Below are 24,477 nucleotides of genomic sequence, written 5' to 3'. Positions count from 1 at the left end.
CTTAGCAATTAGTGCTGTAAGTTTGCCTGACTGAGTACTTTCTATTTTAGAAACCCCCTCCACTGCATTCTGCTTTGTGTGACTCTTCTTGTTGCCCTCACAAAAATACCTGACAAAAGCCACTCAGAGAAGGAAGGGTTTATTCTGACCTACAGTTGTCATGGCGGCTGGAGCTTGAGACTGCTGGTCACTGTATCTACAGTCAGGAAGCAGAGAGAGCCGATGATGCGGGGACTCCTCGCTTTCTTTTGCATGCAGCTGTGGACCCCAGCACATGGGACTGCACTACCCGAATTTAAGGTAGGTCTTCCATCTCAGTTAACCCCACATACAAAGACTTCTCAGAGGTTTGTCTCCCTCCCTGAGAGACAGTACCAATTTCCTTACAGAAGAATGACCAAATAGTTTTATTTCAAGCTTAGGGAGGTCCATTGAGTTGTTGACTTGACCTGGACCTTTCTGTGGTCTTTAGAACTACTCCAGGATTTTTAGAACAGTGCCATCAGGTAAAAAACAAGCAAACAAACAACAACCAACCAACCAACCAACCAACCACCAACCAAAAAACTCTGAAGAGTGTTGAGTAATGATTGAAGATTTACATAAGATCTTAAAATTTGGCTATTCATCTTGAGGTTATTGAGAATACAATTAAAAAAGATATTGAGAACAAAAAAGTATAAAAGCCAAATTAATCACATTTTAACTCTCAACTCCTACCAGTGATTTGTTTGTTTATTTATCTAAGAGCCATTGAATGTCACATTCCTTCAGTGATCTGGTGTGAAACATTGCTGTTCCCTATGTGCCCTTCAAGGTGCTTGGTGGTAGATGGGGTTCCTACTCTTTTATTTTTCACCCACAGTAATGTGTACTGTGGGGTGTGTGTGTATGCATGTGTGTGTGTGTGTGATATATGCTTGTATGTGTGGGTGCATGTGTGTGTTCCATGTGTGATATGTGCATGTGTGTATTCTGTGTGTGATATGTGCATGTGTGTGTGTGTGTGTGTATGGGTATGTGTGTGCATATGAATGTGTGCATGTGTGTGTATGTGTGTATGATATATGTGTATGTATGTGTATATATAGATGTCTGTATATGTATGGACGTGTGTGTATTTGTGTGTATGTGTATGGGTATATGTATATATGAGTATGTGTATGGTATATGCATATGTGTATGGTGTGTGTGTGTGTGTGTGTGTATGTGTGTGGTCATGACTATCTTCGCTGAGGTTTTCAGGCTCCTCTCCTTGCCCTAGAGCTGGCTTCTCTATCTGTGTGTAATAATAAGTTTGTTATGTTCAGCAACTAACTCAATTTTGAAAAAAAGTATTTTTAGACAGTTTTTTTTTGCAGTGTCACTTATTAAACATATCTGCGTTTGATTTACAAGTAGAAATTACATACATTGTTCATAAATTGATCCACACATAGCTAATTAACACACTATTTCACATGATTTTTGGGGTCTTGGTGGCAGAAAAACTGACACCCTTAATAGTTTCAAATAATGTGTCATAGTGTACTGAGTGTGTATGTACAAGCATTATGTTGTACACTGTCCTCTTGCTTGTGTTCCTCTTATATAAAACTGTGAGCCATTTGACCAATGTCTCCTTCACATTTCTTCCCCCAGTGATAGGTAACCACTATTCTACTTACTGCTTTCATGTGTGGTTCAGCCATGAAGTTTGCAGTGCGTCCCTTGCCTGACATTGACCTTCTGATGCTCACTGACCTCCAGCACCCTAGCTCCTGTGTCCCAATTTGTCAGCATCATGTGCCCCTGGATCAGCATATGTTCTGATCCTGGTTTGCTTAACCATGCCTGACTTCCCACCTTACCCATGTACACATTATCGTGACTCTTGTGTGAGGCCCATACATGTCCCACTTCTCTTTCTACCTCTTCTCTCAAGATATTGCTCTAGAATCACGACAGGCCCTTAGAGTACAAGGCACACCATGAAAAAACACTGAGCTGGAATTGGAGTGTATATAGACTTCCTATCGGCTAGTTAAACCTTAAGCCATTTGACCTCTGTAAGTCTGTTTCTTCATCTGCAAAATGGCAGTGAATGACACTTGCTTGGTCCACCTTTAAAGCGATGCCCACTGTATTAATGTCAGGCATGTACGCTCGGTAGTTTGACTTTGAATTGGTCTTTGGCAAAATGTCTGTTCAAACATTTTTCTCATTAAAAGTGATTGGATTAGGGCATGGCGGACAGGGGACAGTAAGGGAGGGAGAACACAAGTCTTTCTCTCTCTGGTTGATAATCAGCATCTCTTCCTGGAGCATGGGGCCTGGGGCTGGAAGTTCTAGCTTCTCACTGTACCATGGTCATTGGGTGACCAGCTCTGGTGTAGCAGCATTTCCCTCCAGCAAGAGAACAAAAAAGCCCTCTTAGGAAGCAGGGTTAGAGATGAGAATAAGAGCTATTCTCCCTGTTGCTTACGGATGTGAAGATTTCTGTACCAGGAACTAGGAATTTATATCCTATTAAAATTTTTTTTTTTAATTTTTAGTTTTTTGCAGCGCTGGGAATCAAACCCTAGTCTTTTGCATGCTACGTAGGCACTTACCATTGAGCTACAGCCTGAGAGTATTCTTAATATAAAAGGAAACATCAGAATGTGGAATAAAGGTCCAAGGTTATTATTGGCCATCAAGGATGCAATGGGCTGCAATGAGACGTCACTGTGAACCTCTAAGATGCTTAAAGAGACTTACTGTACTTGCACCAAGTGTTGAAAAAGTTGACAGAAATTGGTCTCTCCAGACATTCTTTATGGGAATCTAAAATGGAACAACTATTTTGGTAAACAGATTGGTAGTTTCGCAAAATACTAAGCCTATACATGTCATATAGTACAGCCATTTTTTTGCTTCTAAATGTCTATACAACAAACAAACAAACCTGAGAGCGAGCATATATCCTCACAAAGACTAGCACACGAATGTTTACCTACTGCTATAGGTACAATAACTTTAAACTGGAAAGAATTCAGCTCTTATCTACAGGAGGACAGATATCCATAACAGGTTAGTAATATACAGCAGCATGGATGGCTTCCAAAGTAGCTATGGTATGTGAAGGGATACAAACTCTTTATGGTTATATTTATATACAGTTCTACACAATGTCCACTCTTAGTAATAGAAAGTGTATTGGTGATACAGATATGGGAATGACATGGCGTGATTTCAGAGGAGCAGAAAGTGCTTAGGAATTGTGGATGTATCTACCTCATCACCTCTCATTGTGATGGTTTAATGAGAATATAAATATCAAAATTCTATCAATGCATAACACTTAAATATTGCAGTTTTGGTATGTAAATTATAATTCACTAGCATTAAATGAGAGAAATATTAGAATAAATGACCATCCGTGTAAGGAAAATCAAAATAAAACATAAGAAAAATAAATTGTGCTGAAAGACCCCCGTGAGGTAATGCTCAAGAAACTGCAGTAAAGCTGCACCCTGCTCTTGAATGCATGTCATCACTGTTGTCTCTGTAGCACTGAGACAAGGGAAATTTCCAGTAAGCGAACCAGGCAGCTTCTAGGGGCTTCAGATGCTAAGTTTTCCTACCCCACCCAATGGAAAAGTAAAGACAATAACACACCTCACTGGGCAGAGGTCCTTCCCAACCCAGAACCTCAGAGGCTTTGCTTAGTGCTTGACCATCCCCCAGCCCTTCACTGCAGCCCTCACTCCAAAATAGTGAGTAAGGGTGCCAGGGCTGGCCTAATGTCTAGACGGTATTCCCTATATGGTTGCCCACAAGGATTCCCTGGGAGGCCCTTGGAATAGGAAAATGGTTGGATCTAGTATCTGGCAATTCTCACCCACCTAATCTGTGACGGAGGCCCTCTATGGAGAGGGTCCTTGTGACAACCACCCACCACACTCCTGTGGCATGTCCTCTCTTGCCTGCTTCTCATCTCAAACATGCAGTTCAGCTAGTGTTGGCAAAGAGTCAAGCATGATAATACTGACATTCAAATGGAGGTTGGCCTTTTCCCAACAGATTTCCATGGGAACCTTCCATTTCTCACAGGTCTCATAGCATAAGAAGTATGTAAGGCAGGATGATTTACCTATAATTTTTTCTTTTTTGCTGATTATAAATACAATGTATGGTCATTTAAGACCATTATTTCAAATAATAATATGGAAACTTTCAAGAAAAAAAAAATCTGAAATTTAGCCTCCCCCTGTGGTCAATATTTGGTCCTTCTAATGCTGATAGAGTATATTCATTCATTTTATTTTTAAGCGACACTAAGCACAAACTATACCACTATTTTGCAACTTGTTTTTCTTCCCTCAGTTAGTACAGAGTAGTAATTTGTTCATATCTTTAAATATGCTTTGAGAATAATATTTTAAATGGCTATTTCCTAGTCCATTGCTTGGGAACACATGATTTATTTAACTAATTCCCTATTGCTAGACAGCTTGCTTCTAAGTTTTGGGTATGAAATGTAACCGTAGCCTTTCTGGGGTAGTTGGGACTCTTGTGTACTTTTGGAGAAGTATGCTATGCACTCAGCAGCTTTCGAGAAGGTTGGACAGGGGACTGCAACATTGAATATCTGCAGTCCTTGTGACCTGGCAGCTTTCCTTGCAGGTGTTCAACAAAAGACACTTAAGATAATATTCGTAGTGGTAGTTATGCCTTAAGGAGGGCCAGTCTAAACGTCAGTCAGCAATCAAATGTGCAAATGAACTACAGTGCAATGGGACAGCAGCACACCGTGGAGCAATGAGAATTAACTACCCTCAATGATAGGCAACTCCATGGATGACTCATGTAAGCATAAAGCGGAATGAAGAAAGACAGGTACAGAGAATCTAATACAGAACCAAGAACCATTGTTTTAGACAGTGGTGGTTCCCCCTTAGCAGAAGGCAGAGGAGTGCTCTGGGGACTTATTCTTCATCTTTAATGGAAAAATCAAGAAAAATATGCTTTGACAATTTCATACATATGTACAATGTGTCCTGGTCATATCCACCCCAGACCTGTCCCCCACTTCTCCATATTTTCTTCCTAATATTTTCCTTTTTGCCTCTTCACTTGATTTCATAAACCACTAAGACCAGTTAGTGTAGTGCACGAGCACTAGCAACCTGTCCGCAGCCATAGCCGTGAGGAAGAGTGACTCCCTGTCACATGGACCATCCATCAGTAGCTCCTTGCTATGGGAGCCTCTCCTCAGTCCATACTAGGATGTCCACTGGCTTGATCTTGTGTGCGTCTCTTACAGGTAACTACAGCCACTCTGAGTTCACTTGTACAAAGGCTGTATCGTATTGAGACGACAGCATTTCTCGGCCCTTTACCAAATCTCTGGCGCTTACAATCTCTGGTCCTCCTTTTTGTTACGTTCCCTAAGCCATGTAGTGGTTGATGTCAATTTTTAGAATGTAGAAAGACAAGAGAGAAGACTGCTGCATGGAAGAACCTCAGAGATCTTTGGGGGTTCTCGCCAAGATTGCGTATTTGAGCGCTGACCAATATGTGCTGATGAGGAAACTACCTGAGGCTGAGAAGAACCAAACAAAGGATGGAAGTGGATAATAACTGCTGTACATACAGTACCTGTCTACTCTCTGGACCTGAGAGACCCAAGGTATTCAGGGCACAGAGTCGAATACTTGAAAAAGATATCATTGCTAATAGAATAATACTAATACGAAGAGTGAGCCCTGCTCTGGTCCTAACATATAAATAATGCTGCTATTCCATCCCTCCACCCATCCATCTGTCCTTCCCTTCCTCCCTCCCTCCATCCCTCTATCCATCCATTCTTTTTCTACTTGGCCAATATTTATTGAATATCTTCATTGATTAGGACTTATACTAATTTGTGGAAGTTTAAGCTTCAAATCTCAAGGATACAGAGAAAAGAAATTTTGCAATAGGAGGAGAGATGTGGAAACACACCCAGATCTGATAGTAAGCAAAAGGCTCCCACTTCCTAGAAGTGATGTCTACATGGAGATCTAAAGATGAGTAGAAGAAAAAGGAGAATGATTCAGTCCACTAGATGAGGGGATAATGGCAGTGCCGTTGCTTGGCGTATGAGTCGGTTCAGAAAGGCAGTGGGACTTGGAGACATGAAGCAGAAGGTAGTGTGGCTGAGGCCGAGAAAGCCATGTCCTGAATATGAGGGTGGTCTAATGGTCGACACTATAGGAGGGGCTGTTACTGGATGGGAGGTAAAGATTTGGCAATCACTGGCAAAGCATGTTTACTCAGTGGGCAGATCTGCAGAGATCTTCAAAGCTGGTTAAGGTTAGCCAGTAGTGAGCCGGAAGATGTAGCAATGAGGTTGCCAAAGGAACGTCAAAATCCAAGAGCAAGGGCATCACTGCCAGTGGGAACGGGGCTGAAAAACAAGAGCATAATGGAAAAACAGTGCCTACTCAGCAACTCTGGCAAGGTCATCGACCTCGGTGAAATCAGAGGCTTCCTGGTGGTCCAAGTGTAGGAGAGGTGTGAGGGAGTGATGTCAACAACTTCCCAAAGTGCTTTGACAGTGGTAGCAAGATAGACATTGACCTGGAGTTGTGTATGGGAACCCATTTTAAGATGGAAGCAAAGAGAGCCAATTTTGGATATGGTAAACTGGAAGGCCAAAGCATTTCTTTACGGGTGGGTTGGTTGGGGTTCTGAGGAAAGTGATGGAAAGTGTGGCTCATTCAGATGTGACATGGTGGCAGCAGTTGACCTCTAGGCTAGACCGTGAGAGTAGAATCCTGTCGCTTCCACTTTCTGGCTGTGACAGTCAGCAAGCACTGAACCTCTCTAAACCTTGGTGTCTTCCTCTGCAGGACATTTTCCCCACATGACATACCCCTGTTCATCTCTGTTTTCTAGACTGTATTCACCATGTGGAGAACCTAGAGCACAGACCAGCAGCAGGGTACATCTACAGGAAACCCAGCTCGTCTGGGGTGTGACTCAGGAAACCACAGCTATGTGTCTCCGGGAAAGCCCAGCCTCCCTTTCTCTGAAGGCAGAGCTGTGGTTTGGGGACAGGCAGTTGAGCTACTGGAGCATTGCACTCAACATCTGAGATTCTTCAGTTGTGAGCATCACTGTAGTGTCTGATGTGCTGCGAGGAGTGTGGAGGGAGGAAAGGCCATTCCTCACTTTCCCATTCTTTCTTTGGCCACCTACTACCTTCCAGTGGGTGTGGCTGTCTTCCAGTGGCCTTTTCCTCATTGGAATTTGTTAAATCAAATTTGGCCCAAGGTAAGCCTTAAAGCAGGCATCTGAGCCATAACTGAATTGGGAAACTGACTGAAAACTTCACTTAAAACTAATCCCTAGCTGAGCCTCAACCGCTTACAAAATGGGAACGTCTGTGAATTGCAGGTGGTTTACTCTTCAAACTTTGCTCCAATGTGGCAAGTGTCAGCTGCGAGTGGACACAGTGAGGGCAGACAGGTAATAAACCTATTGAACAAATATAGTTAAACCTCTGTAGGAAACATTTTCTCAATAGATTTGTATAAAATTCAACTTCATAGACTCCTGTATCTATCAGTATAATATTAAGCCAGTAGCTATGCATGAGAAATGTCTATTTTTGATTGAAAAGCTCAATACACTACTTAAACAAAAAGACTCAGAAATAATCTTGAATCACATTTACATATGATAATAGGAAGTCTGAGTCAGGCAGGAGTCTGAAAAGTAAGTCCCACTAGCACACGGGTGGTGAGCCCTGCGTGCTGTTAGGCTAAGAGAAGAGCTGCAGCGCATTAGATGTGACTTTGTGGGACATTAGGAAGCCATGCTGGAGGGTCTTTACACCCTAACATCAAGGATATTATTTATATACAGATACGCAGGCCACTCATGATACTGCTCCTTTTTAGGAAGCTGATTAGAAGGCTCCGGTTGATATGAACTACACTGTTACTTTTCCCAAGACTCAAAGGAATCGGGCTCTCGTTTATGAAGAGTTTTATGCAGATGGATTAGTTTCAACAACTGTCTCTGATGGTAAGAATGCCAGAAGGTGAGAAGAGCTGTACAATTCCAGGCTGTCCTTGAGTGCCACACCCACAGAGCCTGAAGAGACTCTGCTCTTAGCCTCTTCATCCCCAAGGATGCCACATTCCTTTTGTAGAGGAGATAGTATAGAAAATGCTGCTCCAATCAAAGACTTTCAGGAGGGTACTAGAGCTCTATCTTGACGATCACTGCTTCTTGCAAAATAACTTGAACAAGAAGTGGAAAATGATCCCCCATTAAGATTAGGTTTAGTCAAGTTTTTTTTTGACAGATGAGGTGGCCCAAGTCTGAGGTTTTTTTTTCTTCTCCTTCCTTCTCCTTCTCCTTCTCCTTCTCCTTCTCCTTCTCCTTCTCCTTCTCCTTCTCCTTCTCCTTCTCCTTCTTCTTCCTTCTCCTTCTTCCTTGAATGGTAGCTATGGAATTGTAGGAAGTGTCCCACAAAGGATTTCCTCTGGTCATTGTTGTTTTTTTCTCAGTTTTTTTTTTTTAATATGTTTGGTACTGAACAAGAATCCTTCTCTTTGAGTTCATCAATGCAGAGTTTAAAAGGCCAGGGCAGGATGGAGGTCACAGCCTTGCTTCCTTCCATGCATGGGGCCTCATGCTTCACTGCTTGTCTCTTTAAACATTGGGAAGGACCAGAGTTCTGCCTTCCTTCCCTCTGTTTCATCCTTGGACATCTGCGTGAACAGTGCTTTCCTCAGATCTGTACAAGAAACACTTTATGGAGCGACCACCACGTAAGCTTTAGCTTTGCAGGGTGCACTGACTCATGCAGGCTTGCCCTCTTTTTGAAGCTGTCTCACCTCCAGCTAGGCCTCATGGCCCCAGGGTCTGTCTGTCTGTAGGAGGTGTTCTCAGAGGTCTCCAGGAGACAGAACCCGCAGGAGGTACATACCAATCTCACAGAGGGTATGAAAATGTCTTTGCCTTTGAGGAGATGGTTCACAGGATTATGGGGGCCTGAAAGTCTAAATCACACAGGCTAGGCTGGCAGGATGAATGCCCAGGCAGAACAGACAGTGTAGAGCAGGACGGCGGACCCAGTGTTGAAGAATTCCCTCTATTCAACAGTCTTTGCTCTCTTTAAGGTATCAACTGCCTGATGAAGTCTGATGACTACAATTTAGTAAACCAATTCCTAAGGAACCGTCATCCCAAATGTTGTAGAGTCTTGTTTGACAAGGTAACTGAGTAGCAATGACCTAGCAAACTTTATATAAAATTAGGCAGCACTGTGGGGTACAAGATCCAGGATATCATATATACTTGTTAGTGTTCAAAGAGTAGTCACACAGACACAGACACACATATACACAGACACAAATACATGCACAGACACGCACACACATGCACAGATATAGATACAAAGACACACACAGATATAGGCACACACATATGCACTGACACAGACACAAATACACACACACATATACAGAGATACAAAGGCACTCACAAAGACATAGGCACACATACAGACATGGGCGCACACACACATGCAGGCTGACACAGACATGTAGATATAGACACACAGACACAGAGACACACATGCACACAGACAGATACACAAACAGAAAAACAGACACATAAACGTGCACATACAGACAGACATTCACAGAAAGACAGACACAGAAAACCAGACACACAGACATGAACACACACACACACACACACACACACACACACACACACGGAATCCTGTCCATAGGAAGAAAGGAAACGCAAGCTTTGGATAAAGACTTTTTCTTTTTTCTTTCTGAAAATCAGTGGGGGAAAAGACATGGCACCTTTAATGACTCCTTTGGAAAGACCCTACTGCAAACCCATTAAATGCTGATGTTAGCCAGCTGCTGACTTCCTGCATTCCTTCATTTGTGTAGGGATGGGAAGGAGCAACTAAATAATGTGTATAGATGAAGTCTACAAAATAACGTGTGTAAATGAAATCTACATGTACACACAGGGGAGGCAGGACAACAAAATGTCAAGGTGGAATCCTAGTTTGCTGTGTTCAGTTACTTTATCTAGAAAACAAGAAGTAAACAAGATCCATACTTATTAGGCTGCAAGCATTCAATATGGTGGTATCTATAGAGTGATGATTAACATTGTCATCAGTACTGTGCATTTCGACTGTGCATGTGCACACATCATGCATGTTTATTCATCTTCAGAAGGCAATCTGTACTTATGGCAAATAAATTAAAAGCAGGAATCCTATATCAAAACCCTATGAAGGTACCATGCACAGTCCATACCAGATACTGCCTTTAAGAACATTTATTTTCTATGGTACTTCATTAATGGAACGTCATTGGATAGATAGAATCCAGGCTGTATTTGGTTTAAATTAAATTAGAACATTTTAATGTATTACAGGAGATGCTGGCCTGACACTGCAGTCAGTTCAGCATAATGGGTTTCTGAAAAATCAGCTGCAGCAGGATGCTTTCTGCTGGGCAGGGGAGCGGCATAGGAGGTCTGTACTTTCCAGTGTTCAAGGAGGCTTGCCTGCTGGCACTTGAGGCTCAGGTGCGTGTCAACATGCTGGAATGAGAGCCTTAGCACCGTAATGAGAGCTGGTGGGCTCGTGCATGATGGGCTGCCTCCTCTTGATAAATGCCTGCACAGATGCTGCAGCTTCATGCTCAATTAATCTCAGCTGAATTGATCAACCAGTTATAAAGAAAGCCATTAGCAATAAAGCAAAACTTCCCCAAGAGCCTTCATGGAAGGAAGAGAGGAAGAGGATTGGTTTTTTCTTTTCTTTTTTTTTCTTTTCTTTTTTTTTTTAAAACTAAGATGATGAACTGTATTTGAAAAGAATGAAGCACAACTAGGCATCTATCTGCTGGGCTGACTCAACGCTAAGAGGGAGATGTAACAAAGCCATTTCTTTTTGTCCTCCCTATTTATCTCAGGAATCATTAAAAGAAAGGTTTTAAAGAAGCAGGTTCTTACAAAGCTTAGCCTATTCTTGGGTTGGCATTAAGAAACTTCTCGCTCTTCCATCTATCTGACAGCACAGTAGGATGGTAAGATCAATTTTCTGTGATTTCAGCATTTATTCACTATTATCCTTGGTGTGTGAGAGTACATGACATATGTTTGGTCACCTTTGCTATGGCGCATATATGGAAATCAGAAGACGACTTTGTGGAGTTGGTTCCTTTCCAATGTTACATGGGTCTGGGGATCAAACTCATTATCAAACTCAGTCTATTACCCAATGAGCCATTTCACTGTCCCACTGCTATTTTATGGGTAAAGAAATGGAAAAGAAATGAAGAGCCAGGATTCCTATGGCTGAGCTGTGCTCTTGGCCTTTGCCCTTTGTGCGAGGATGGCAGATATTGTCTGAGGTTCAGCTGAGCTTTGTGGATGCAGCACTGTGGATTGGCAGAGCCATCCACACTGGTGTCTCATGGGTGCCCGGGCCTCAGTCAGAGGGGCAGCAGGAACATGGTGGCTGCCTGGGAACAAGCCGGACTGTGCACCGTTTCCTAAATATCACTCCTACAGATAACTCTGGTAGAGCTCATTCATTTTAGAACACAAAAAACATTAGTAGGCAATACTGAGAAGCGATCAGAAGAAACACTAATTATCTTTACTTCTCTGCTTACAGTAATGCTTTCTGACACTGTGTGTCCTTTTTAGCTTTATTTTTCCATGATGCCTTTCCTTCTGAGCAACAATAAACCCATATGAGACAGACTGTTTTATAATAAACTCATATGAGACATACTGTTTTATAATTTTTAACCCAACAGTGAAGTGTAAATGTCTTTCCATTTACACAGATTTATTTCTACCACATTACCTTTTAGTTCTTAAAAAGCAGTCTACCATATCCGTAGGCTACAATTTACTCAACGAATCCTTTGCTGGGGACAGTTGTTTCCAAATTTAAAAATGAGAGAGAGGACTACCATGCAAATCACTGACAAAAGTGTGGAGTATTGTAAATCTTCCCAATGTATATTTGTTTTAAAACAGCATGTTGTATGTGAAAAAATGCATTTAATTTTTATTTGACTAAAATAAAAATGAAGAGAAGCAGGGGTACTACAAATACCTTGGAGCTTAACTTATGTGCACACTAAAGTATTTAAATTAGTTAAATTGTTAGTATTAGTTCTCACTAATTCCTATTGATTCAAAGTATTTATTTAAAAACACTACTACTCGTCCTTTCCTGATACTTATGCCATTAAGGAAATGATCAAATCTCTGGGCTAATATAACTCTGCAGTTTGTTCTAAATTTTCCACTCATATGAATCTTCACTTCATTAAAATTCCACGAATTCAACATCGAAACTGTTATGAGTAACTTCCTAATTTTCTGGAAGATAATGATAATGTACAGATAAATATGAAGGAGATGATATTCTCCTATACATTCTCATCGGGCTTCTCTGTAACTTCTATTCAAGATGCCAGGGGTCAGTGGCTCCAGTCCTTATGGGCATCAGTTTCTATGCCCGTGTTTCTTCATGTTTAGGATGACACTGTGCTTCCATCCTTCTTGGGGCATAAGGTGTTCATTGACCTTTTAATGCAGTCTTCCCTCAGTATCCTACATGGCTTTCCCCCCATCTGGAATTTCCTGTGTAAATCTGTTTGCACATGGTTTGAGATTTAGCTACCTATTGGAGGTTGCTCGGGCACCTGAAAACCTTTTGCCCTTAAGGATTAGCATTAAGAAACTAAACCACAGCTGAAGGCTACTGAGCTTCAAGTATTAACTTTCCCAGTCACCTTGTCTTCTTTTGTGGTGCAATATGGTTCTTTGTCCCCTGTCTTGGTTGACAGTAGATAGGAAAATCCCCCCATCAAGAACAAAGGATGTTTCTATCTGGTGCAAGTTCCCTGTGGGGACACAATAGCAACTCCCACTTGCGGGAGGCTGAGGCAGGAGAATGTCTGGCTTAAAGTGAGTTAGGACCAAATAGTGAGTTTGAGGCTCTCCTGAACCACATGATGAGAATCTGTTTCACAAATAAAGATGTGCTATACATTCAAATGCTAAATACAGGCCCCCAAGATCTGGCTGCCCTCATACACCAAATGATGCTATGTAAACCTTGCCCAGCAAGTTATCCCTAAAGATGCCTACAGCCTGGGTAGGATGGAAGAGAGAGGGTGGAACAAAGTTTCCCAGGCTTGGGGTCTGAGGTAGGGATGGGAGAAGCTGGAGAGAAAGAAGGAAGTTGCTATTGTGAGCATGTGGGTGGCCATGCCAGTTGGCTTGATGGAGTAGGAGCAGCCCAGGCAGAACACAGCCCGTGATATCTCTGGGATCACCACAGGGAAGCAGACAAAATAGCATAGTGGGTTGATATCTGCCCAGCTTTTAAGTGTACTATAAATCTAAAGTTTTTTGTGTCACTCTTGTGAGACTGACAACTGTCCATCAAATAGTTTTCCACTCCTCCAAATTTGTGTTTTCCAGTGTGTCAGTCCATTTCCACTTTTGTCCGGTGGAAGTGACTCTGCCCAGTAATTAGAATCCTGGACCCACAATGTCCTTTAATAAGCTATGAGGTAGAGCCTAGTACACTGACCACAGTTAAAACCCAAGACTATTCAGTGCCATGAACATTGAATAGATTCTGATACTTCTAAACTTTGTGCTGATTATACCTTGATTCTTTGTTTTTAAAATTAAAGAAGCTTGTTTTAAAAACAAACAAACAAACAAACACAAACAAAGAAGATATTCTGTGAGTTCTAGTGAAATAAAAGTGAAAAAATTCTGAATCTAAGAAAACGAGTCCCTGCTTGTGGGAACTATACATAATTTGCTTTGACTGAGACATAATCTGGCTGTAGGCTCTGGAAGGTCAGACATCACACCATGTTTCTCACTGAAGGAGGCAGATCTGACTGGCCACAGAGAGGATTTTTACAGGTCTGCACTAAGCTCTGAGTCTACAGTCCACCTATATCCCTTCATGGAAGAATGATCCAAATCAAATTACCCGCCCTCTGCATCATGGTTCAGAAGCCTCCTTATCGACAGATGGAGTCCATAGGAACCCTTCTTCAAGGTTGCTATGAGGATTAAATAGGAAGCTTGTCAGAGTGTGTGTTGGCTGAGTAATAGTTGAGATTAACTTAGTTCTTTGGTCAGGGGCATGGTTGAGTAAGGAGTGAGGCATTTGCGCTAGGCCCTACTATATAGTCTTCATTGGGCCTTGCCCTAGTCACGCGCTATCAATGACCCTGCAGTTCTCAATGGGATTGTGTCCTTCCCCATACTACCCATAGGGTAATGGTCACATGATTTGCTTTGGCTGTGACAGGCATGTAGACAGAAGTGACAGTGTGGTTTATACCTCCTTTGCATTGCTATCATTATAAAAATGCAGATCCTTGCCTTCTGGTCTGAGGAAAATATCAGATAGAGAAAAAAAAATCATATTTCACTCTGGAGCTCAGAGTCCAGATGAACTTTATCAGCTGAGACCTCAGTGAAGGAGATGTGTCAAAAACAGAGCTTCCCAAAGTTGTCCCATTTGGAAGATAATTAGTTATATACCGTGACAATAACCGTCCGATATGGTGGCCCTCTATGAGCAAGCATGGGAAGATATTCGTGTTACTACTAAGTGTGGGGAACCGACAGAAGACGCCTATCATCCTTGCAGCCATCTTGAGCCATATACCCTGACAAGAGACTTGTTTACAACAGCCTACAACAGCTGAGCACACTCTGATAACATCTTGTTTTAGATACCCAGGATCTTCCCTTAGGTGTGTGAGACTTAAAGGTGTGATTTAGAGCCGAGACTTAAAGGCATGACTGAATGGTGTGATTTACAGATAAGACTTAAAGGCGTGGCTTAGAAGTGAGACATATAAGAGGCAAGAGGCAGACAGAAGAAAGTAGTAGGCACTTGAGACTCGAGACAGGCAACTAAGATTAGACACTTGTACTTGGAAAAGGCACTTGGAAAGGCAACTAGGAATTAGACACTTAGACACTTGGACTAGACACTTGGAAGAAGTAACTTGGAGCTGGGAAAGAGACTAGCAATTTAGGTCTGGGATTAGGACCTGAGACTTGGTACTAGGAACTAGGAACTAGGGAGTAGGAACTAGGAACTTGGGGAGAAGAAGAGAGACTGAAGAATAAACAGGATTAAATCATACTCTGTCTGGTCTCCATTCTTCAAGTCTGTCCTCTCTCTCTCTTGCTGAACCCCAACCCACAGACTGGAGCAACTTGGGGCAGTGTGGGCTCTAACAGTTTAGCCCCCAAAGCTTTTGGCAGTATGGGTTCCAACACTGATAGAGCGGTCCCTGACATTTTGGCCCCCAAACGTGGGGTAGTGCAGTTCTCAACATTTTTGGTGCCTAACATGGGGCAGCTCGGGCTGCAACAACTAAGAATTAAAGTTTAAGAAGAGTAATAAAGCTACAGTGAGTTTGCTCATATGTAATCTTAGCACTCAGAAGCTAAAGCAGGAAGACTTCTGGCGCCAGCCAGCCTAGGCTGCTACATAACACCAGGCTAGCCAGGGCACAAAGTGAGACCCTGTCTCAAAGGGAAAAAAGGGGTATAATAAAAATAATATAAATTCTGTTTTTGTTAAATAATACAAATTTCTTGTTTGATTTTATTGAGATAAAGAATATGCTTGTACATTTGAAAGGATAGTATTCACACCTTTCAAAGTATGAACTTAAGAAGTATACACATTAATCAAGGTGGTATTTTCTGTACACACCAAAGTCTAGGTTGATCATTTTATAACTGTTGTTCTTCTGTTAGAAGAATACAGTGTCTCATTTGATACAAATTCAAAGATGTTCCAAGCCACAGAATTATACCTACCCTGGACTGTGGGTTAGGCTGAGACAGGCAGGTCACAGGAGGAATGCTGGCCTGGAAGGTGACATCCACAGATTGAATGACAGTTAACAGTCCACACTGAAGATGTGAGTTAAAGGAAGCTGGGATTCATTCTGTCTGGAAGTCAAGCCCAAATCAACTATTCCAGGCAGAGCAAGCACAAGGCCACAGTCCTTGAGGGGTTGGACAGATGTGGATTGCCATTGTTTATGGATTTGCATAACTTGTCTTCACAGAGAGCCACACTCCCTCACCTTTTGGACCTTTTGCTATCTCTGCTGTGTTTGTTTCCCCTTCAAGGTTTTTATAAAGAAATTTTTTTCAGGAAAGTAGTATTATAAAGCTATAGAATATAAATCTCTCACACCTTATTAGATGCTCGCCACGTGTCCAGTCACCTAGTCATTGGGCAGAAAGCTAATCTCTGTTCCTGTCTCAGACAGTTGCTGGGAGCCTTAACGGAGATCAAGCATGCAGAATACTGTGGTAGTCTGGGCCCAGAGCAAGCAGCTGACACATTTTTTGTTATCACTTAATGCATTGTAATTATTACCCAACAGTAAATATTGATAAGACAGGGGCTTTTGCTCCTAAAATCCTGGCAATGGGAGTAGGGTGTGCAGAAATGAGAAAAGGTGGTGACAAATGTATGTGAAAGAAGAAGGTATTCACAACGGAATTTGCAATCAAATACACACTATGTGCTTGAGGTCACTCAGGCTATACTTAGGACTAGCTATGCCCGAAGGCGGAAGGGACTGTGGTGCACAGGAATACAGGTCAGGATCTTCGGTTACTTAAGCAATGGCAGGAAATATGATTCTTGTCTCCAAGGAAGAAATCCTTCTGATTTGACTTCTGGTCTCATGTTATAAGAGAGATATTTTGTGCCTTGAAAGAAACTTGGTACATACATAGATAATTGCATTTTATGATAGTAAAAATGATAGTTACTATTATTTTTAGAAGAGTATATTATAGTAGGTAAAGGGCCTGACTTTTAGAGCTCAGAGTCTGAGGTACAATTCTGTTTTTATTCTCACTAGAAATGTCACTTGAGGGAGTTTTCTTGGCCTTTTTGAGCCTCAGTTTCTGCATCTGTTAGGAAGCCATTAGTTAGATTTACCTCAGGGGTGTCACGTGCGTGGGAAATAATGCACTCAGTGTAAACTGTCCTCAGGAGAGCTTGGCATCATGAGGACCTCATAAATGCCACAGCTGGGTAACTGGGCAGTGTCTGAGCCAAGATGACCACCCCATTACCCACCAGGTATTAGAGCAAGATGTTTAAGCACAAGAGGGAAAGTGTTTTTTGCAATGTGCCCTTGACCAATAAATCACCACCAAATCTTAGCTCATTCCAGAAAAATCAATAAAAACTCTTAAAAAATGTTTTTTATTTTTTATTTTGTACATATGTAGGTATATATGTATGTATGTATTTATGTATGCACGCGTGTATGTATTTCCACTGAGTATCATCCTGACCCTGTTGTCAACACTGCGGGGTCCTTTGGCTCCCATTGGTATCTGGCAGCTCATGTTAAATCCTCAGTGGAAAAGTCTTGCCGTCTGTCTTGTGGTGATGTATGGCTTGGTCTCATTTCTACGCCAAGCGTTCTATCTCATTTTAGTCACGTGTAGGAACGTAGGCTCCAGGGAAGAGTCAGTTTAGCAAAGGCAAGATTCAGGATTTCTGAAAAGTAGTGACGGCAGCTGTTATTCTAACTTTCATCAGAATTGTCACGCCCGATGCTCCCCAGCAAGCCACTGGGAAAGCAATGTGATGTATCGGTCAGCTAGCTGTCTGGCTTCCAAAACAGCGATTTTAAAGCCAACTAAAAAGGCAAATGCTGTGCTTTTGCCTGGCCACATTGGCATCTGAGTTGATCTGGGGAGTTACTGAGAGCATTTTATGGGCCAGATATTTTCCCCCTTGGTAACAATCTCCTCATGTCCTTGTTTGCCACTGTGTAGCTGTCTTGGACCCCACTAATTTTAGCTTATTGAGTCTAGTTATCAAGACGTCTTGGTGGAAACATTCTGGCCTGTGATCTGCCTGGAGCTTAGGGACAAAGCTGGGGAAAGTATGTTTTTCATGAGTGATTAATTAAGAACCTAGCATTTACTTATCTTTTGACTCCTTGAAATGCATCCCATCTCAGTCGTCTTTCTCCAATGATCTTTGACTGTATGTCCTTCCCTTCAACCATCCACAGATACTCTCAGGGCAGGTTTTCCTCTGATGGCTTTAGAGCATTACATGGACATTACATGGCGGGTGAGTGATAAGTGCAGTGACTGGACCCCCAAGTCTCTTCCTCACACAATGCAACAGATGGGCTTTTCTAGGTTACCATCCCCCACTCTCATGAGCCATTCCATGTTCTTAGGATAAAATGACTTTTATTTTATTTTGGTTTTTCAAGACAGTTTCTCTGTGTACTTGTGGCTGTCCTGGAAGTCTCTCTGTAGACCAGGCTGGCTTCAAACTCTCAGAGATCTACCTGCCTCTGCCTCCTAAGTGCTGGGATTAAAGGCATGTGCCATCAGTGCCCAGGGATAAAATCTTCTAAATGAAGTTTTGTGTGTGTGTGTGTGTTGTATTTAATTGGATCTTTTCCAGTAACTGAGCTAGAAATGGTTTTTACTTTGCCTTTCAAGCATGTTTTTTAAGTGATTGAGTTAAAACACTGGGGTATATAAAGACAACATTTGGCACAGTATCCTATTAGTAGGATACTTAATCCCCATCGGCTTTTCTGAGACTCCGGTGTTCTAGCTGCTGAAAGGCAGGTAGGATGGATACAGTCAAGCTGACAGGGTGTTCATTCTTGCCTTGTGAGCCTGCTGCTGAGAGGCCCTTAGGCAAGGTACAACATGACTCTGCAAATGTAAAACAGGCAGAGTAACAACATGTATTACATAAAACTGTCACGGAGATTAAACGTTATAATAGATAAAAAGCACTTACAGCCGTGTGCGACGTGTCAGACAACTCAATACATACATCATTGTCAACATTACTTGTGTGACAGGTCCTATGCCACGCGAGTTCTGTGCACCTGACTCAGCTCATCAGTGGGAAAAAATGGAGCGGCTTACTTTTGTATATGAAATTACTATTTTTACTACTCAAAAACATTTTAAGAAATATTCTTTGAAACTAACATTGCACCTACCACATGGATTAAAATCTTTAATCCCCCCATCTCAAGTATTGCTTTCTTTAATTCACCTCCCCAGTCCGGTGAAGCCTACTTAGAAGATTCCATCTCTCTGGCATCTTTCTCATCCTTCCTGCTTTTTGCTCATGTGACTTTTGATACAATTTCTGTTTCTCCATCCAACCCACTCTAAGTACCAACCGCGTCCTGCTCAGAGCTCATAGTAAAGTGCTTACCCTCTGGCTTGGAACTTAGGATCTTTTCTTTCTGGTCTTAACCACTTGGATCATTCTCTTTCTTGATCTTTTGTATGTGTTATTTCTTCTCCCTTGCTCCAGCTCTTTGTTGTCGCACTAATATTATTTCCTTCTTTGTCTCTGCAAAGCTGTTTTACTAACTCACACAACAGCCTCTCAGTAAAACATTGAAACATTGTATCTCAGGGGTGCTTAGAAAAGTCCTATACTCAGTCTGAATCCCTTGTACTTCTCCTCAGAGATCACCACCAGCCCAGCATTTACATATCCACGTGAACCTATAAAGTGTGTGTGGTGTGCCCTGTTATTTTGGGTGGGTGTCTATAACATAAAAAACAACTGTACTTAGCTTTCTGTAACTTCCTTCTCTCCCCCAAGAATCTGTCTTAGCAATCTGTCCATCAACACACACTCCAAATATCACAACTAATTCTCCAAACTGTATAAGATGTCATGGGATGTGGCTTCCTCCTCCTGTCATTGGCACCCAACAGGAAGCCATGGCTTGTTTCCAGATGTGTGTATGCTATAGACAGCCTTATAGAGTTGAAGCTTCGGTTTCATTGTCCAGTCTGTAGAACTGCTTGGCTCACATAAAGCAATGTGTGTGAGAGAACTTACCTATTTACTTATACAAGAGGTTGTTGTACTGCACAAATTAAAGATGGTATAATTCAATCGTGTAGGTGTCTTAGAAGTGTAAATGGTATGGAATTTAAGGTCAATAAAAGAATGATTAATTAGACAAAACACTTGAGGTGTGGCTTTACTTTGCCAATGCTGCTGCATCAATTCTTTGTGCTTTCTTTTCATAATGACAAAATTGACATTATAATGAGGTGGTATATATTCCTTTTTTAAAATAGGGAAGTGAGAGGAACGCAGATGCTTATTAGACCACGCATGTGTGGTGTGCTTTCCTTCATCTTACGAAAACTTTCAGACACCCCCACGGTTGAAAGAATCTGCTAGGATACCTGTAAACAGACGTGCAGAGCTGACATGGATGTTCTGTTGCCTTGTTTTTATCACAGCTCTGTCTGTTGATCTATCCTCTCCTGCATCCATTCATATACCTAATTTATGTTTCCATGTAACCTGCAGATACTAGTAAAATGCCTGGGCTAGAGAGGTGGCTCAGCTGTTAAATCTAGACTTACAAGCCAAAGGTCAAGTCAAATTTCCCCTAATTGGCCCCAAATCATACTCATCAACTAACCAGTCTTTAGCATTTGCCTACAGTAGTTTTTCTTTGATGCAAATTAAGGTTCAATTTAATGTCACAAAAAAAAAAATCTTGGCATAGTACAGTCTTGTTGCATGCTTTTCTGTTATTGAAATAGTGAAGCCCCCTTTTCAAACCAACTCTTAGGCTAAAAAGCTGGCATGTAAAGTAGATCACAACAGAGCTTCCTTAAATGAAAGAGACACGGGGTCTGCAGCTTTTGCTCCCTAGGGTGGTCTCTAGGGCCCTTCCTAGATGGTTACAATGCAATGAACTATTCAATTCTGGTCAATTTATTAACCTCGTAAGCCTTGGTGTGATCTCTACGAAACGGGACTTCATAAGTAGTTCTTTCCAAGCAATTTGATTCTCATTTCCCATGGTGCCAAAGCACTGAGCCTTTTGCAGATTTTTCTTTCCTTCCCAGCCTTGCAACAGAAAGCTTTCTTTTGTTTTAATGAGTTCAGTACAAAAAGCCACATTTGAGACTGTGATATGAATGCCTGAAGTAAAAACCACAATCGGAGAAGCTGTCTGTGAAATGGAGGAAAAGTGAAAAAACAAGACTGTGACCTCAATAGAGAGCAAAGTACAGAAGCCTGGGTTAGCATAGCAGCATGGGTGTGGAGCTACCCTGTCCATCTTCCAGGACCTTTGCTAAGTAATGCCTAAAATTATCCCCAAAGAATTTATATGTCATGTCATAAGTAAATTCTGCTTGGTGCCTTGCAGAGACATAATGCTTTTGTGTGTGGAAGAAGACAGAGCCGTCACTCTCTCGGGTGAGAGGGCTCTATCCAGTGGCCACATCTAGCAGCAGTCTGAGCAGTTGGGGAACTGCTGGGTGGGAGCTAAGTTTGGGACCACGTTGGGCCAGAATCACCTGAGCCAAGGGAATGTGTTGGAGGATAAATGTTGTAGCTATAGAGAGGCCATAATTAGTCATCCACTCAGAAGAAGAGGAGGAGGAGGAAGAGGAATAATAATAATAATAATAATAATAATAATAATAATAATAATTCTGAAAGTGGAGGGAGAAAGCAGGGTTATGTTGGCATTAGGTTGTAGAGCACAGAAGAGTACTGTAGGCCTGAGCCTGTGCTATGAGGGTCTCAGATGCTCAGAGATAATCCTAACTACTAAGAAACATTACACTGTGGCTAGCTAGCTAATCTAAGGACATAAATGGTAGGTTACTGATGGCTACTCAGTAAATGTTTATTAAAGGAAGTGGGGAATATGGATAGAAATAAGGACACATACATATACATATTCATGTATGCAGACAGACGAGATGGATGAGTTTAACCTGAACTATAGAAGCTCTAGGCAGGGGTCTAGGATCATTGCTGTGAAGTTGTCATAGAGAACTTGAATGTAACTTCTTTACCAACAGCTATTATTTTAAACATGTTTTGACCATAACTCACCGTTTCAAACAGGATGGGGAAGGCATTTCGTGAGTACCCAAACAAACCCATAGCCACCCGCACTCACACACCAAAAGTCTTTCAAAATGCATTGTGTCCTCACAATTTCCACTCCCATTCTTTGGCCCCTTCCTAAAATACTGGTTTGTAACCCTGAAGCCTAAAAATTCTAGGTCCCAACCTCTTTGACCTTTTCTAGAACATTTTTATTTATTTTATTTTTTGTGAGGATCTCTTTCCTTTCCAGAATTCTCAACCTAGTGTGTCCCTCTTACCCCCTGTCTCCTAATGGGAGTTAACAGTGTTTTAGGAGTATCAGATCCATCCTGGGTCATAGGAAGCAAACACAGTTCCTGCTTTTGCACTGAGCATAACATGGGGCTCCCTTTCACAGCAGTGGTCTGGAGAGCATCACTGGTCTTCAGCTGTCCCCCTTCCTCCCAGCCTGCTTCCTTATCTCCCATACCTTCCTTCACCTTCAGGATGACAATCTTTCACTTTTGACCTTCAGAGGGTCCCATTGTCACAAATGCTCTACCAGTTTATCCCTCCTTCTCCCCTTGTTCATGTCTACTGTTCCCCTTTTTGATCTGTGCTTCCTTAGGAAGGATTTTTTCTTCGTTTATGTTATGCATGAATGCATCCGTTATTTAATCAGCCTTTCACATTTAGCTTAAGGAATGTTTTAATGAGTAAAATATAAACCCAGCTACTAAATGGAAAAAAAAAAAAAAGACATATAATTCCCACTCTCAAACACCTTGAGGAAGAACAAAGGGCTTGGATTTGTCCACTGACTTGCCTTGAGGTAACAAGGACACTGGAATGTGCTGTGTGGTCAAAAGGTCAAGGTTTGGAGCTTTGTAGACCTGGATTTCAATCTTGGCGTTACCAGTTTCTAGCTATCTGCTTTGGGGTGAATAACTCCGAATGGCAGTTTCTCCTCAGTTAACTGGTGGTTTGGGTAGTTGTGGTATGTGGTAGTTTCTCTTTACCATAAACTTGATTGACTTGAGAAGTGCCTGGGTGGTGGTAAAGCACACCTCTGCCCATCTTGGAGGATTCACGAAGTGGGGGGAGGACCCAGCCTGGGCACCGGCTACACCACCTGTGGACTGGAGACCTGGATGGGATAAAATGGGTAGAAGAAGGAAGCCTGGGACCATGGACATTCTTTGTGCTTTCTGGGAACCGTGATGTGGATAATTCTACTTAAGCATGTTCTCCAAGGCACCCACAAAGGACGGAAGCACCTGAGATGCTTGGTCAAATGTTCTTCCTTTTCTGTAGTTGTTTCTCTCAGGTGTGTGTCACATCTGAGTCATGAAAAGTCTCAAACAGTGTCCTGAAGGTAATATTATCTCATCTAACCTCACAAGTTCCTGTGTGCAGTGTACTGTCATCAGCCCTAGTGAGGCTCTGAAGATAAGAACTTAAATGTTCTCGCCGAGAACATTTTGAGATTCTGTGATTCCACACACAAAGCTACCTTAACTTCTCTGAGAATATAGAATTCAGGGCCCTTAATATCACAGACTGGAACCTAGTTTTATAAATTATTTGCAGGGGTTATCACCTACTCAGCAGATCTGTTTTGCAGCTAGAATGGCATCCTGTCAGTTTCCTGCTCGGGATGGGACTGTGTATCTGCGTGATTCATTCTCCCATGTAGCCGAGGACATCAACGGATCATAATTACCATCAAGACCTGGTACCTGCTCTGTGCTGTGCAGTTTACACACATGAGCTCCTGGTATCTTACAACCCCTTGAAGTAAATGTTTTCATTCAAATTACAGATGGAAAGACTGTGTGTAGGTAGATGGTAAGACTTCCTTTAGCTGCTTCTGTGGCAAGTATCATTAATCGTAGGAGTAGCCTCACAATGATAAATTACATCAGAAACTAGACATGAATCCAGGTCTGTTTGATTTCAGGGAGGGTTTTTTTTTTTTTTTTTTTTTTTTTTCATGAAACCATGACAAAAAGTGTGGGCTTATCAGCTTTAGACAAAGAGAGACTAGTTTTCTATGGAGTATTTCATCTGATGAATTACTTCCACTCCAACAAACTAGAGCTTCAGTCCCTAATGCTATTCCAACTACACCAGGACTGAGTAGACTGTCACTTTCTGTACAGTGGCTGAATCCAGATGTTTTCTACAGTGATGATGCCTCTGTAACAAGCCCAAGACCTCAGCACAATTGACCACATTGGAGGTACCATTCTGTCCTTAGAACCCAGCACAAAGCCCCAATACCTGAATAAACAGGAACCAAGGCCTACCTCATCAAAGATCTAGTCCTTAGTTCCAGAATCTGGACTAGCCCCGAAATGTACTAACCTTGTTTTTTTGACTTCTTCAGTTTTGCTTCTTGCTAACTGTTCTTGCTAACTGAAGTGTGTCATCCAGGATGTGGGTTTAGTGTGTAAAAGCAAGCATGGTGAAGCTTGGGCTACATCATTCGGGCAAGTCCCCGTGCAGTT

At 42.0% G+C, this 24,477-nt stretch overlaps 1 long non-coding RNA gene across 6 annotated transcripts in view; it reads left to right on the top strand.

Moving 5' to 3' along the window:
* Positions 1–20,064, top strand: part of LOC143433858 (uncharacterized) — a 47,701-nt gene extending 27,637 nt beyond the window's left edge. For 2 of the 6 annotated variants that reach the window (XR_013070326.1, XR_013070322.1), the window contains exon 7: positions 51–20,064. This is a non-coding gene — a long non-coding RNA (uncharacterized LOC143433858). The remainder of the gene's footprint in view (positions 1–50) is intronic. The other 4 variants (XR_013070324.1, XR_013070323.1, XR_013070325.1 and 1 more) reach the window with 4 other exon arrangements.
* Positions 20,065–24,477: the final 4,413 nt, after the last annotated feature.

Source organism: Arvicanthis niloticus, unplaced genomic scaffold (assembly GCF_011762505.2).
Source record: "Arvicanthis niloticus isolate mArvNil1 unplaced genomic scaffold, mArvNil1.pat.X pat_scaffold_474_arrow_ctg1, whole genome shotgun sequence".
Classification (NCBI taxonomy): Eukaryota; Metazoa; Chordata; class Mammalia; order Rodentia; family Muridae; genus Arvicanthis; species Arvicanthis niloticus.
The sequence above is the reverse complement of the archived record's forward strand: the minus strand, read 5'-3'. Positions and strand labels throughout refer to the sequence as shown.